At 36.8% G+C, this 15,890-nt stretch overlaps 1 protein-coding gene and 1 pseudogene across 1 annotated transcript in view; one reads left to right on the top strand and one right to left on the bottom strand.

Moving 5' to 3' along the window:
* GAPVD1 (GTPase activating protein and VPS9 domains 1) overlaps positions 1–15,890 on the bottom strand; it is a 65,595-nt gene that overhangs the window by 46,154 nt on the left and 3,551 nt on the right. The window contains 1 exon segment of the mRNA XM_033122354.1: positions 13,885–13,929. The gene's annotated coding sequence lies outside the window, so the exon portion shown is untranslated.
* LOC117031579 (heterogeneous nuclear ribonucleoprotein A1-like) lies at positions 8,286–9,800 on the top strand (annotated as a pseudogene).

Genomic DNA, 15,890 nt, shown 5'->3' with positions numbered 1-15,890 from the left:
AGTAGCTAAAAGTACATTTAAAGCTACCTTATTTAAAGGAATAAATTTAACAATTTTTAATTAAGTTTGATTTCAGAAAATTTTAAACTCTTTTATTTTAATGAACTACTGATGACTAGGAAAATTTCAGATATTATTATTTAATCTGAATTTAACTGCTTTCAAAAAATACTGCCTGTACCTTATCAATTCCCTAGCAAACTATGCAAAGCCGTTATTCCAAATCTCCGATATGGTTAGGGCCCTCATGCTGCTTTCCTCTCAAAAGATGTAAATATGTCTACTTCCCCAAGATGATTCACTATTAGTCACAGAAACATCTGTGCACATTCAAAACAAATGGTGACATGCATACACATACATATATAATCTTATTAAATAACTGAGTCGACAGAAGACACATATATGATTCTAGACTTCCATGAGGAAATTCTCACATCCTCTAGGGGGCTCTAAGTCACAGACTATGAACAGAGTCATTGAACAAATGGATATAATTATGAGAAGTATTACAGTTAATGAAAACAGTACTGAAAGGGGCTCTTAAAGATCTGTATGCTTCATCCATTAGTTCTGTTACTTTCGGTACATAATATGTATTCTCTGAACCTCAGGTTTTTTTCATCCACAGAATGTGGACACAGTATCTACATTTATTTTGTGCCTGGTACAAGTAATGTATTAGGTACTAGGGATACAAAAAAGAATAAAACCTAGTGTGTGACCCCAAGGACTTTTTAATCTAGTAGAATGGAGCCGACATGAAAGCAAATGGCTGCTTGAAAATGTTATGAATATTACACTACCCGTAAGATTGTACCATCCAGAGTAAGGACAAAAGAGAAGGAATGACTGAGGAGTTATATACCTGCAGCCAGTCTTAAAAGACAAGTATCTGCCAGACATAAAGAGGATGGTAGGTGGAGGCAGAAGTCCAGACAGAGGAAGCCAACCAGCCAAGGCACGGAGATGTGTGACACAGAGTGTACTTACAGCACTACCCGTGGCTTGCTCCAGACTGGGGGCACGTGTGTCAGTGTGTGTTAAGAGTGAGGTGGGGTGGGGAGGGAGTGTATAATGACAGATAAGCCTACAGAGACAGAAGGTACACAGAAGCCCGAGTGAAGAAATGTGGGCTTTGCAGTGTAGGTGATGGGAAAGCGTTTTAAATAGGAAATTAACATAATTAGATTACTATTTGAAAATATAAATTCTGGTAGTAAGGAAAAGGATGAGGCGGGGATGGAGCTAGATGAGAGATTAAGAAATTGATGACAGGCAAGAAATGTTGCAGTAGCAATGGAAGAACAAGATTTCAGAGATCTTAAGAGGCAGAAAATATGAGATTTTTTAAGACACCTACAAATAGGGAAGGTGAGGTAGAAGTTGCCAATTAGGGACAAGGGTGGGTATAGTTCTTCACCACTTTATAAACTGAAAATTGTGACTGGTATGGTTCTAAGACCTTTACAAACTTAATCGTCCTAAGGTTCCTCTGACATAGGTACTTTGCAGCTAAGGAAACTGAGGTCAGGGTATCAAATAACTTGCACCAGGCCTCACAGGTGAAAGGTGATAGAGCCAATACACTATTCTTATTATTACCCTGGTCTCCACAAGAAAGACTCAGAAACCTTGTGGTTAAACAGAAGAATACCTTATTTTTAAGAGGTGCACTCTCAAGTATGTGGAAGTCAAGTGTGAGGGTGTTTGCAACTTACTTGCACGTGGCTCAGAAAAAAAAATCCAAGAAATTTAAAAGTGGAGCAAAATGTAAACTGTTCAATCTGGTGGTAGGTATATGGTGATCACCATACTGCCCTTCAACAGTTTCTGTGTCAGAAAATTTTCGTAATAAAAAGATAGAAAAAAGTATTTTAGAAATTCTCAAATTGTGCCCTTCTTGCTGTTGTAACACAATTTAATTCAACAGATATATTACTGAGTTTTTCTAATGCCTGGCCAGGTCCCCTAATCTCAAGGAGCTCACAGTCTAATTACCACCAAAATACAGTTCAAGATAGAGAGGACACATTAGTGTCCAATGTCACGGCAAAATATGAACCAATTTATGCAATTTAGAAATTAAAACCTTCAAATGTAGCTTCACTTAAAAAAATTAACTCTTGAAAGTAATGCTCCACCTAATCTAAAAAAGAACTCACTTCTAAACCCTTCAACAGTCCCAAATGTCTTCTGACATTTTTGCAAAGACCTAGGTTTATTTTGCAAAGAAACCTAGAACACTAGACAAACTTGCTAAGAACTTTTTTATTTAATCAAATTCAAGAATTATAAGCTTTATTGCTTTCCTTCCTTTAATAAGCCAATCAGAATGCTGTCAAATAACCCTCCAAAACAATACTTTAAAAATAAAATCATTGAATAAATGTATAATCCTCTCATTACCACACACAGGAAAGTGTCAGTAAACTACTGGGTAAAACGCAAGAGATTTAAAACGTGAATTTACTTTGACCTATATTTTTGCCCCCAGTTTAGTTAGCTAAATTAAATTCAGACTCTGATCACTATTTTATATAATGTAGCACATGCCAGAGTATAAGATATTACATCTCTGTCTCTCCCATTAGATGGTAAACACAAAGGGAAAGAAATCACTCAACTCTGTCCTGGCATAACTGATGGCAGGTAGAAGAAGCTCAAACATGTTAACTGAGCTCAATTCAGGTAGCACCAGGTCTACTGGCTCATACATTTTGAAAAAAATAATACCACACACAAATAATACCTAATAGATCACTATTTCAAAACAACTGCAAGAGTCAAATGGAAACCCCAGAAAACTCCTATATTTGGCAAGAGGGTCTTCCCCTCCTTTTCCTGCTCTCCACCCTTACAGCCAGCTCCATCGACATCTACCCTGGACCACCAGGTGTTCACGTAGCCTGCCCTGTATTTCTGTTCGTGTTAGTCACACACAACAAGAACTGTTTTTCCTGAAACCTGTGATCATTTTCTAAGTTAGATCATTTCATTTTGGAGTGGCTAAAAATTAGACTTTGAACATCTGTAATCTTAAATTTGGTTCCACTTATTACAATTCTACAAATCATTTATACTTATGTATGTTAAATCAGATTTTAAGCTTTTCAACTCATGTTATGAAGACTTATCACTGAGGGCACAGTGGGGAGATTTTAGTCGAAGGAGTGAAACACACTGGTTCTGTAGCTTTGCACAATGGTACACAGTAGGGGCTGGCAAACTATGGCCTGGGGGCCAGATTTATCCAGCTGCCTATTTGTATACATAAAGTTTTATTGGAACAGTCATGTCCATTTGTCTGTATATGATCTATAACTGCTTTCATGCTCCAATGGCAGAGCTGAACAGTTGCCAAGGTCCATATGGCCCCCAAAGCTAAAATATTTACTATCTGGCCCTTTACAGAAAAGGTTTGCCAACTCCTGATAAGCAAACATACCTACTGTAACACAGAGCACAGAGAGGAAGCGAAGCCTGATAAGGTGAAATGTGTAACTTAGAAAATATATGAAAAGTTCCAAGGAGGATACATGCACTATGAATGTTAGCAACTATCCCTGAACAAACTCCTGTGACTCAAGAGAAGGACTCTAAAGTAGAACAACTTATTTCAAATGTTTTATGGGATGAGAATCATGTTTCATGTTTTCTGTGTTGAAAATTTCTAATCAAAGGCCTCCCAAGTTAACATGTATCAGTTCTAAACTCTAAGAAACCGCTAGACTTCAAGTAAACGAACTGATCATCTCTTTATTAATCTAATAAATTCAGGAATAACTCTGTAAGAGAGTCAATAAGAAAAGACCACCAGCTACTTTCTTATTTTATATAGAGACTACTTCAAATAAGTCAGCGGAAAGGATACCAAAGCTGCAGTCTGAAGATCTGAGGCATTTAAAACGGCTCTGACACCCACTGCCAATGGGATCTGTGGCTAGTCACCTAAGTTTCTGTTTCCTCATCTTCAAAATTGGGATAATGTCCTTATCTACTTCACTCGCTAAATTGTACAGTTCATGTGAGATGACTATAAAGTGTAAATGACTGCACAATGTAGGACCTCATTATTCTTGTCAGTTAAGAGGTAGGGTAATTTTTATCATTTCACTAGGACACAATGAGACAGACTCCAGGTCCATCGCATATTGAACTGACAAAATGAACCTTTCCATGAAAATAAGTGGGACATATCAAAGTCATAACTAAAGAAGACTACTTGCTAACATTATGGAACCTAAACTGGTAAAAGGCTTATTAAAAGTGAAGTGAAGACCAACTATCTTCAATTTAAGAGCACTTTTAGCAACACAATATGCCATATAGAGGTACGGCTTTGAAATCTGAGAATAAAGCATCCGTTGCAAATAAATTAAGGAGTCTCACTTAAGGGGATCCAGTTAAAAATAACACAAATAATGACATGTAATTACCACATTACTAAATTATCCTGACTGGGATCCTGGAACAGAAAAAGGACCCCAGGTAAACACTACGGAAATCTGAATCAAGTATGAACTTGAGTTTATCACAGTATATCAATATTGCTTCACTGATTTTAATATACCACACTAATGGAAGATGTTAATAATAGAAGCAACTTGGTGCTGGCTATATGGGAACTCCCTATACTATCGTCTCAATTTTTCTATAAATCTTAAACTGTTCTAAAATATAAAGTATTTAAAAAATTTTAGGGGCCGGCCCCGTGGCTCAGGCGGTTAAGAGCTCCGTGCTCCTAACTCCCGAAGGCTGCCGGTTCGATTCCCACATGGGCCAGTGGGCTCTCAACCACAAGCTTGCCAGTTCAATTCCTCGAGTTCTGCAAGGAATGGTGGGCTCTGCCCCCTGCAACTAAGATTGAACACGGCACCTTCAGCTGAGCTGCCGCTGAGCTCCTAGATGGCTCAGTTGGTTGGAGCGCGTCCTCTCAACCACAAGGTTGCCAGTCCGACTCCCGCAAGGGATGGTGGGCTGCGCCCCCTGCAACTAGCTACGGCAACTGGACCTGGAGCTGAGCTGCGCCCGACACAACTAAGACTGAAAGGACAACTTGACTTGGAAAAAAGTCCTGGAAGTACGCACTGTTCCCCAATAAAGTCCTGTTCCCCTTCCCCAATAAAATCTTTTTTTAAAAAATTTTTAAATTGCACAAATAATAAACTTCTAAGTCCAAGTATGCAATTTAGCAAACATTGTTCAGTAAGAAAAAGTATACAAACTTACGAAAACATTTGAACACTAAATTATCACAATATCCAACAACTGCCATCTAGAAAAAGGATTACCATCCATCATATGATGTAACATCTGGTTAAATTATCAGTAATCATTAAACTATCACACTAAAATATATTTTTTCTTCCAGTTTACTATGATTAGAATGAAATACAGAAATTTTATAACACAAAATTTCCATGGCTACATTACATTTTGTACTAATTCCTGGTCAACTGAGGGAAGGCAAATCTATTTCCTACCCTGAATTGTTTAAGAAAAACTAGTTTTTATATTAATTTCTACTTAATAACAAACTTTTTTAAAAAGCCCTTGTAAATAGTAATGGTTGAACTTGAGGAGAAGAATTTCAATTGAGTGGTGGAAGTAAAATATATAAATGCATAGGAATAAAAAGAATAATAACTCCCACACATTACAGGTGTGTTATGTACTAGGCACAGGTGCTTTACATGGATATTCTCGTTTAATTTGTATAACATTCCTGAAAGACAGATGCTTTTATGCACATTTCACTGATGAGAAAACTGAGGAAATTAAATAATTTGCCCAAAGTCAAATTAAAAACTGGCAAAGCTGAGACTAAAATCCAGGTGTATGTGGCTCACCCAGCTTTAATTCATGGTCAGGGTCACTTCCAATCTTCCCACTCATTCAACTATTATTAATATGTAAGTCAGTATCTGGACTACTCCCCTTTCTTTGAAAGTTTCAACTGTCTGACAAAGTCGGGTTTAGTTGGACTTCAGGACTAAATAAATAACCTAAATTCCCTCAAATCCTATGAAAGAAACAACTTTATAAGGAATGTGAAAGCTTAGAAAAAGTTATTAGGGGTTAATCCCATAAACCCTGCTTTTTACATTTCCTATCTATCTCCCAACATTTCCCCACTTCCCCCAAATCAGCTGTTGCTGCCATACTACCGTGTTTCCCTGAAAATAAGAGCTAACCGGAAAATAAGCCCTAGCGTGATTTTCCAGGATGACATCCCCTAAACATAAGCCCTAATGTGTCTTTTGGAGAAAAAATTAATGGTGGACCTGGTCGTATTTTCGGGGAAACACGGTGTATCCTAAAGTCTTCCACATTTGCAGATGCTATTGCTCACGCCTAAAAGGACCATATCCTCCCTATTTTCAAGTGAACTCAGATTTATCTTTTTTTAAGGTCCAGCCTCCAAATCTCTTCCTTCTGTGAAGCTCTGGGGAACTGCTCCCACCCAGACTGCATCCTTTCCTCCCCTATGACGCTAAACAACACTGAACCACAGGAGGAAAAGTTACTCCATTTTCAAACCCTTTCAGTCCTGTTTACATCATGGAGAAAAATCTAAGCAAGGTGCCAATTTGTCTTCAACACTTCCCTAATACCTGCTAATCTCTCCTTTAATTAAAGGATAGCAGGCATCAAACTCAGCACCTTCTGCCAACAGTAGCTAGCTAGGTTTTATAACATTGCTTTGTTTTTATTATATTTTAGTTGCTTTACTATTTAGGGTAAGAGATGTTAGCCTTTCATTATGGTAGCAACATAAAGCTTCTTTAAAAATATTTTAAAGTTTGTCAATAAAAAAAGACATTAAATAACAGTACAAGTAGCATGAAGATTTGGGAAAAATCATGATGCAACTCAAGGATTAAGCATAGGAAACATTTTTATATATTGCTGACTACTCCTTGACAGAACTGTCAGTAATTTTTTCGCTCATTATATAGGCACTTTCCCTCACAGTACTTATTAATATTCATATTAATGTGATAGGGCAAAAAAGGACGATTGCCATTTTCAGATGACCTACTACAATGTTTTATCAATCAAATAATTTTAATTTGAGGATTTATATTACCCACCACTTTCGGGGATCTAACCAATCCACACAACAGATTGCTGTTCCTTGCAAATATTTTTTATGAATATAAATAATTATGTTGAATTACAAGGATTTGTCTGCATGTGTTTCCCCCTTAACAAGACTTGTCTCCTTCAGCACAGGAACAATTTCTTACTCATTTTATAATGTTCTGTTAAGCCACATGATCTAAAAATTGTCAGGTATTAAAGATAATGAGCTCATCTCTTTCCAAAAAAAATGGACAGACAAGCGCAGTCAGTTTTATTTACCACATTTCCTTCAACAAATGTTTATTAAAACCTGCAATGTGTGCTAGACACTGATGAACAAGACAGGTAGGGTCTGCTCTTGAGGGGCCCACATTCTTAGGGAGACATGACATTCTAATGACAACTGCAAGTGGTTTTCGCAGACCAGATTTCTATATAACCTCTATTTAATCTATTGCCACTCCTTTCATTGGCCAGTTAAATCCCACTTAGGCACCCAGGCTCAACTTAAACCCAGGAGCCTTTACTGGCTGGTCTCCTGACTCAGATTCTTTCTCATCTGGACTCATCTCTAACATAGCATTTTGCACTGTTTGCAATAAAATGTTGTTTTCTCAACAATACTTCAAGTTCTCTGAAACAAGAGACATAGTTCTTTTGGTATCCCCATTCCCTAGCAGAGGGACTGATATTTAGCAGGTGCTGAATAAATGTTTGAATTTATAAATAATATATAAATGACTGAATGATTAAGAGCAATGCTCCAGTTAGGAACCAGCCAGGCTCCTGCTAACTCAGTTCCAAGATGATTAAAGAACAATAACTAAATTTAAGTTGAAAACATCTACTAACCTTCCAATGGGTATATATGAAATAATTATTAATGGGCCACAAAGATATTTCCTCACAATTAAGAAATGTATATCAATGAGGATAAAAATGGAAACAAGTGATACTTTAGTATCTTTAGTTGGTACATTTGAAACAAGAGTAAAACTCTGTAGAATAATGACTTAGCACCAAATATTGCTGGCACAAGTACAGGGAATTGAAAGACACACTACTATACCATGTGATTTCATATATGTGGAATCTAAAGAACAGATAAAGGAACAAACAAAACAGAAACAGACTCATAGATACAAATACAAAGAACAAACTGAGGGTTACCAGATGGCAGGAGGTTTGGGGGCTAGATGAAAAAGGTGAAGGGATTAAGAAGTACAAATTGGTAGTTACAAAATAGTCATGGGAATGTGAAATACAATATGGGGAATATAGTCAATAATATTGTAAAAACTCTGTATAGTGCCAGGTGGGTGCTGGACATATAGGGGGGGTCACTTCATAAATTATATAAATGTGTAACCACTACGCTGTACACCTGAAACTAATACAATACTGAATGTCAACTATAATTGGAAAAAAAAAGTCAAGGAGACGTAAAGTACAGCAAGGGGATGCAGTCGATAATATTGTAGTAACTATGTACAGTGTCAGATGGGTACTAGGTGACCACTTTGTGAGGTATAAAATAAATGTCTAATCACTGTTGTTTTGTACGCCTGAAACTAATACTATATGTCAACAGTAATTGAAAAGTAAATTTAAAAAAATAATAATAACAGGCCTTTCCGTCGGTGGACGCGGCTGAGAAGCATCATTAACGTCTCCCTTCCCACGGTCTCACCTCTAAGTCAGAGTCTCCCAAAAAGCCCAACAGCTGCGGACACGCTTCATCGGAGGTTTGAGCTTTGAAACAACTGATGACTCTTCTGAGCAATGGGGAACCTCACAGACTGTGTGGTGATGAGAGCTCCAAACACCAAGCGCTCCAGACCCTTTGGGTTTGTCACCTAAGCCACCGTGGAGGGAGTGGATGCAGCCATAAAGGCAAGGCCATAGAAGGTGGATGGAGAGTTGTGGAACCAGAGGGCTGTCTCAGGAGAAGATCCTCAAAGACCTGCTGCCCACTTAACGCGCGGAAAAAACTTTTTTCGTATGGTATTAAACAAGACGCTGAAGAACATCGCCTAAGAGATGATTTTGAACAGTGTGGGAAAACTGAAGTGATTGAAATCATGATGACTGACGAGGCAGTGGCACGAAAAGACTCTGCTTTTGTCACCTTTGATGGCCATGATTCTGGAAACAAGACTGCCATTCACAAATACCACACTGAATGACACGACTATGCAGTAGGGAAAGCCCTATCTAAGCAAGAGAAGAGACGGCTCTTGCTAATGCTTCCTCCAGGAAAAAAGGGGGCGAAGTGGTTCTGGAAACTTCAATGGTGATCGAGGAGGTGGTTTTGGTGGGAACGACAACTTTGGTCATGGAAGGAACGTCAGTGATTGGGTGTGGCTTTAATGGGCTTGGTAAAGATGGAAGTAATTTTGGAGGTGGTGGGAGCTACAATGATTTCAGCAAGTACAACAATCAATCTTCAAATTTTGGACCCATGAAAGGAGGAAACTTTGGAGGCAGAAGCTCTGGCTCCTATAGAGGCCAATGCTTTGCCAAACCACAAAACCAAGGTGGCTGTGGCAGTTCCAGCAGCAGCAGTAGCTATGGCAGTGGCAGAAGGTTTTAATTACTGCCAGGAAACAAAGCTTAGCAGGAGAGGAGAGCCAGAGAAGTGACAGTGAAGCTCCAGGTTACAAAAGATTTGTGAACTCAGCCAAGCACAGTGGTGGCAAGGCCTAGCTGCTACAAAGAAGACATGTTTTAGACAGTACTCATGTGTACGGACAAAAAACTCGAGGACTGTATTTGTGACTAATTGTGTAACAGGTTGTTTTAGTTTCTGTTCTGTGGAAAGTGTAAAGCATTCCAACAAAGCATTTTAATGCAGAGTTTTATGGTTTTTTTTGCATCCATGCTGTTGATTTAGTCTGATCATGACACTGAATAAATGTGTCATTTTTAGAAATGTGCTGCGTAAAGTTAGTCTATTCTAAACCATCTTGGTAAATTACCTCAACAGTGTGAAGTTAGAATTTCTTGATGGTGCTGCCAGGTTCCATTTGAAATTTACTTACAACCTGCTTGGGTGCAGAAGCCACTGTCTTCAGGAACCTTGATGTAGTTGAATTCACAGTTACTGTGTGTGACCTGAAGCTCACCCAAGGGTCACCAAAGCAGAGTCATGAAGTTTATTTGGTTATTAATGATTGCTGGCACATCCTATGCAACATATCTAAATTGAATTATGGTACCAGATAAAATTATGATGGGAATGAAGCTTGTGTATCACCTATTATCATGTGTAATGAATAAACAATTTAATATCCTCTTAAAGGGGGGGAGGGCACAATACTTTGAAGATGCACGTAAAATAAAGCCAGATAGTACTCAGAATTCAAATTAGTACCACAACAGACTTCTTGTTATAACACCAAAATTCTAGATCCTACCAAAAGTTAATAAATAAAATCCAAACAGATGTTGATTTTACCCCCTATACACTACTAATTTTCCAGAGCTAAAGAAGACAAACCACAACAATAATGAATCCATGTATAAAAAATGGCTTGTGAGTTAAGCCAGATTTTATTATACAATTCAACTGAGAGAATATCAAAATATCTGGACAGTCAATAGGCATTATTTAGTAAATACTGATGAATTCTCACCATTTTAGTTCAAACATCTTGACTTTTAAAAGTACTACTTGAAATCAATACTGATGGGATTGGCAATGCTAAAGATTAAATTTGAAAGACATTAACTTAAGTAATTTTGGTATACCCCTATCCTGGAATACTATGTAATTATTAAGGCGGATACAGAGGTCCACAGAAAGATGTCCATCAAGTATCATTAAGTGAAAAAAGCAAACCGCAAAACGATATGCACAGTAAGATCCCAGAGACAGTACAGAGGTTAAAACACAAACCCTGGAGCAAGACTCCTGGGCTCAAAGCTCAGCTTGGCCTCTTACTAGCAGTGCAGCCTTTGGCTAGTTACTTCTCCATGCCTCAGTTTCTTCTTTGGCGAATGGACACAAAACAGAACCTACTTATAGGGCATGTTCACAGCATTGCGAGGGTTTAATGGGCTAATATATGTAAAGCACTTAACAAGCTCAAGTATTAACTACAATTAATACTTGAATAAGTTAATCAAGTATTAACCATAATTTTCGGGGAAAAAGAAAAACTTACAAAGCATTTAGTACACTATGTATATGCGGGGAAGAAAAGCTTTCATTTTTTGTGTTGTTTCTAGTTGTTTTGTTTTGTTTCTTAACAAGGAACATTTACTACTTTAGTAATTTTTTTAAAAAAGAAGGAAAACATAAAAACATGGCACTAAGATCTTCCTGCTGAAATATCTGCTGGTGCAGTCATTTACTCGGGATGAGATGAATTCTGGGAATAATATTTAAAATGTGAAAATTTTCAAGTGCAACCAAAAGGACACAGCTCTTAATTTCTAGATGTAGTTCAACAATAACAAGCTACACACCAAAAAGCAGGACTGTAATGGCATTAAAATTATATCCCTTTATTTCCCAGAGGCAATAAATGATACAAAAATACCCGCCCAATCCAGAAATGGGTGAGTGTCAGGAACTTTCACAATTAGATAAACCTCCATTAATTTTATTAGTCTGAAATTAAATACCACCAAATCTAATTTCCTCCTACTCAAAAATCTCTAATGACAACTCAGTAAGACATACGAGTATATAAATATGGAGGTCAAGATAAACCAAATAACTAAAGAAAAACCTAAAACCTTTAGAACCCTCTGCAAACTTTTGAGAGGAAGAGTTAACCACCCACATGCTTTGAGGAAGCTTGGATAAACTCAGCTTCTTCCATAAATGCAGTGGGTGCACAAAACAACTAAATGGGGTAGAGGAAAGAGAACTTAGAGCTTCAGCTGCATTTTTGCTGAGCTGTAATACTGGTAAAGCCTGTTTCAAAACCCAAGTGTCCACCCTCAAAATTAAGAGAAGCATGTAAACAGCAGGCTGTCATGTCCATTTCATCACATTTAGAAGAATGATATTTCACAAAATTATATTTTTATTATCAAATTTCAAACAAGATCACAATCATTGAGTGTGTTAACCTAAAAGGAATTTCATGAGGACACACACAAAAATTATCTAGTTGGTTAAAATAGTTTTTCAAAATGAAATCGACCATTAAGATGCCTCCATAGAATCATGGAATTCATAATTTTAAATAGTTTACATAATGCATAGAAAAAGAAAAAGAACTTGATAAATGATAGCTATTATTATCATTACTATTATGATGATGATGTTTTGAAATGATAGAACAGAAATTTACTTAGAGAGGCTTAATAAGTCACCTTCTATCAAAATCCAAGTTGGCCCATCACAACCTTGAATAGTTGGATATTAAGAGGCACTTTGTCTTAAAGAAATCAAAGACTACTTGGGTTCTAAAGGAGGTGGTGAAAATGAGATAATTTTGCAAAAAGAATTCATCTATTCTTTCCTAAGCTTTTCTGGTACAGAAATCAGTATTTGTAAACATTTTGCAATTCTGCCTTAAGTGCTACAACTTTTAGACCTAATATATTTTTATCAAGTAGTCAGGATTTATAAATAATGAAAGTAAAATCAAGAGATGGGTCTGAGTTCTGTATTAGAAAGTGAAAGGAGACAGTTTAAAGTAGGTTAAAAATAGGTTAATTTAGACTAAGTCCTAAAAACTTTAAAAATACATGTATCCCCATAAAATTAAGATTGCTTGGGAACATAATTTGACTCTGATCCTGAAGAAAAGCAAACAGGCAAATATCCCTTAACTAACTTTTTCGTCTTTTAAAATATCTAATAGAAACACCATGGTTTAATCCTTTCAAACACTCACAGAAAAAAAATTGCAAACAAATTAATAAGAAAAAAAAAAGGAAGAACTGAACACGTTTGACAACATGCTTTCCACGAGTCTACAGCGTGGGTGTACTGGCATTACAGGGAGCAAGACCAAGCAAGCATCTTTTGGACAGACATCTTAGATTAATGAGCAGACGTCTTGCCTGGTTTTACAGTTACAACAGTATGCTTAAAGCCTTGCATTGAAAAAATGGCTTCCGAAAAAGGTGTACACATTGAAGTTTCATCTCCAAACTTCAAAAAAAAAGACATTATAGAGACCCCCCAGAAAGTCTGTATTTTTAAATATTTGCTCAACCACTCATTCATATATATTAAATAAGAGAACTTGCAGTATCAACAGATAGTTAACACTTCTTTGAACCATGGCATTGCAGAGTTCAAAACCGGGGGTTTCAGCTTAGAAACCATGAAGAACTGCCTTTCTGAAAACGTTTTTACAAAATCCTAACACAAACTAAAACATTCTGAAAAATCAGAAAATAGAGGTAGGCATAAAGAAAGAAATTTTAATTACCTATAATTTTAAAAACAAGAAATCAAATAGAAGCCTAAAGCTTCTTCTAAATGCATACATGATACAGAAATTATTGGTCCTAGTTACTTTACAAATGGAAATATCTTAATTAGGATTACTTAAAGAGTTAAAGCCCCAAACAATTCTACGCAAACATGTTTAGGCAGTACAAGTGTAAAAAATTACATGACTGAAATCCTTCTTTCCTAAGAAAAAATTAATTCCAGAGTAGAAAATGTGTATGGTGAAAAAACAAAAAGTTGAAAGCGAAAACATTTAATTAACCATTTGAGAAATTTTTTTTTCAAGTACTGGTCTTTCCAAAGCAAGTAAGAAGGATCCCACCTATACTGGGCTTTTATATATACACACACACACACACACAAAAATACTTTACCTTGGAGAATCCTAGTGTAATCAACTCTCTCCAACACACTGACTCCTAAAACAAATTGAAAAATAAAGTGTAAAGTCTTACCAATGGGATATATCCACTTTCCCCCTTCAACTTTCTACAAATATTATGGATAATTTTTCCAAATAACCTAATTTAAACTGTAACACATCACATTTAAAAAGTGGCAAATGTTGTATTATGAGTTGGACCTAAAAAAAAAAGTTAATACATATTGTTGCAATTTCCAGAATGCCATTATCAAGTAGAATCACCTTGTAAGGTGGTAAGCACTGGGCCATCACTGGAAAGCAGCTCACAAACTCACAGTGAAGCCAACTGCGTGAAGTGGGAAATGACAGCATTATGATAGTGGCTAAGAAGGCACCAGAAGAGTAGGGCTTGTTTTAAAGTCAGGGATGTGGTATCAAGGTGGAAAAGAGTGCAAGTAGATTGAAAGCTGGAGCACCAAAAGATAACTAAGCAATTACTGAGTAAAAGCCATGCTGCTGATGCTTTTCATATGTCATTATTATTATTAGACTTACTCCTACGTGAAAGGTATTTATCACCTCCATTTTACAGATGGGAAAACAAATTCAGAAAATCAAATAACTTACTGCCTAATCATTCAACTATTACGTGACAAAGAAGGAAGTCAAAACTAGATTTGTTTGCTCTCTGGTTCTTCTCCAGTATACTGACTTCAGATTCCCTGTGAGCAATTTCACTGTAGAAGGAGGAAGAGAGGGAGAGAGGAAGAGTGAGAGAGGGAGAAAGACTTGGATGATTCCTATTCAATTTACAAAACCTGTCCTTGTTTTTGTACAAGTTGCTCCCTTCATCTGGAGCCCTTCTCCAATATCCCTACAGCCAATTACATCTATGATTAAGGTCTAGTTCAAATGTCATCTCCTCCACCAGCCATTCCCTGATCTCCCACTCTCCCATTTAGCAGAAGTTATCTCCAAGGTAAATTTTCTTGACCCTTTACACTGGCACATCTATTAACAACTCACGACTTTCAGAAAGTTTTAAAAAATTATCACTCCACAAATTACTTATTAATTACAAAGGGGGAAAAAGGTGCCTTTACAATATAAATCTAGTAGACATTACTTTATTCAAATGATCAAATTTACGTTAATAATGAAACTGATATGTCATGCCTCTGATGTGTGATAACAGAGAAACCTAAAATCGCCTACATATCGTTCCAGTGAAAAATGTTGAACTTGAATCTGATCTTGAAGCAACGTTCAGACAAATCCAAATTGAGGAGCATCCTACAAAACTTGGTCTGGATGTTTATTGTCATGGTAGACCCAAAAAAGGCTGAAAAACAAGTCTAGATTCAAGCAGGCAATTAAATACAAGGTTCTTAATCAAATCTTGGGTCAAAAATAAAAACTGAAAAACTAAGAACAGTATTGGGACAACTGAGGAAATTGGATATATATATATATATGAAGTAATATTACATCCATGTTAAATTTCTTGACGGTGACAACTGAATTGTAGATATGTAGAAGAAAGTTTTTGTTCTTGGGAAATACATCCTAAAGTATTTGGAGGAAGGGTGTCTTGATGGTATCTATATCTAACCTGCACATGGTTCAGCAAAATATGTGTCTACTTGTTCTTCGCAAAGCAAACATGGCAAATGTTAGCAATTACCGTATCTAGGTAAAGAATGTTGAGTGTTTATTGTATTACTCTTTCAACTCTTCTGTAGGCTTACAATTTTCAGAGTTGGGAAAACATATTTAAAAGTTATGGATTAAAAAGAAATCAACAGAAAATAGGGAAAGGTGCAAAGAATGATTTAGCACTTGTGTTCTGTCTCCCGGAATTAAATGTTAACGCTGTCATAGTTGCTCCTAGTCTTTAAATTAAAATTACAGGTATGGGACAGGCCCGGTGGCTCAGGGGGTTAGAGCTCCATGCTCCTAACTCCGAAGGCTGCTGGTTCAATTCCCACATGGGCCAGTGGGCTCTCAACCACAAGG

Source organism: Rhinolophus ferrumequinum, chromosome 12 (assembly GCF_004115265.2).
Source record: "Rhinolophus ferrumequinum isolate MPI-CBG mRhiFer1 chromosome 12, mRhiFer1_v1.p, whole genome shotgun sequence".
In the NCBI taxonomy this organism is placed as follows: domain Eukaryota; kingdom Metazoa; phylum Chordata; class Mammalia; order Chiroptera; family Rhinolophidae; genus Rhinolophus; species Rhinolophus ferrumequinum.
This window is presented reverse-complemented; position numbering and strand designations above follow the sequence as displayed.